Consider the following 1,113-nt stretch of genomic DNA (forward strand, 5'->3'; position numbering starts at 1 on the left):
GGAAGTAATTAAAGCACGACTGGTCGTGTTTAAAGCAATATGAAATATATAATGCCAGCACGATAAGATAACAATCTAGAAGTAAGCCGCAAGATAAAGATGCAAATAGAAGTTAACTAAAAAGAAACTTGCGCATGCACAGGGTAAACGGGCAAAAGAACAAGCGAACGCAACAGGCAAGCCACACAGGAGAGTGGTAGCAGGCCTTTCTTAGTCTCCTTCGTGTCGAAATAACTTTTATCTGGTTGTGATAAATTCAAGTTTATTTATTGCTTGCGAAACACTGCTCATTCCATCACTCACGGAAAGAAGTTTGTACGCAACGCTCCAGAAGAACAAAGCCTCGGATTAGATAAAAACAAAAAGTGAAAACAGCAGAACATATCAAATAACTCTGAACAAAAGCGTTTTTGAGATGGAAAGAGTTAATGAACGGAATTCTTTCATTTATTGAGAGATTTCAGTATAAAAATCAGTATATGAGCAGGTCTCCCGTCGGTAGCCTGCATTTTTTCGCCATGAACATTTCTGCTGTCGTCGAAAGCGTTCCCCATTAGTTTTCTATGGCAGGCTTAACTGCTCGATGCTGGCGATGGCTGCACTGCAAAAGAAAGGTTTCGCTGAATATCGGAAGGATGGATCATTACCTTTAATATTTTAATATCAGCACCTTACAATTTTTCAGTTAACATTTTTGTCGAAGAATGTTGGACATGTCCAGAAGGTGCCAGAGGGCGTCGGATGACGCGATTCACATGATGACGACAGTAATGAAAGTGCCGGTGATTCTTCGGAGTGGTAGAAGGTGACACTTTGTGGAGGCTCTTGTGCATGGTTTCGTGTTGACAGTGGCTTGTTACGGTTGCGAAACATTGTCAGTGTCCTTACGTGCCGAAGACCCTCCTTAATTCAGAAGCGACTATAATAAGGATATAACCGTCTGCGAGTGGAAGGCGCTTACAGGTTGGTGAGGTGGCAACTCCAAACCCTAGGTGCATCGCTGTCGCCTTCTTCTCTCGATCTTAAAACACTGTGTTGTTACTGAGATGACGAAGTGACGCCCCTGTCCGCATAAAGCTCACGTGACAGTGTGTGGGATTACTTGGGCAGTGG

This window comes from Amblyomma americanum, chromosome 6 (assembly GCF_052857255.1).
Source record: "Amblyomma americanum isolate KBUSLIRL-KWMA chromosome 6, ASM5285725v1, whole genome shotgun sequence".
NCBI classification, from domain to species: Eukaryota; Metazoa; Arthropoda; class Arachnida; order Ixodida; family Ixodidae; genus Amblyomma; species Amblyomma americanum.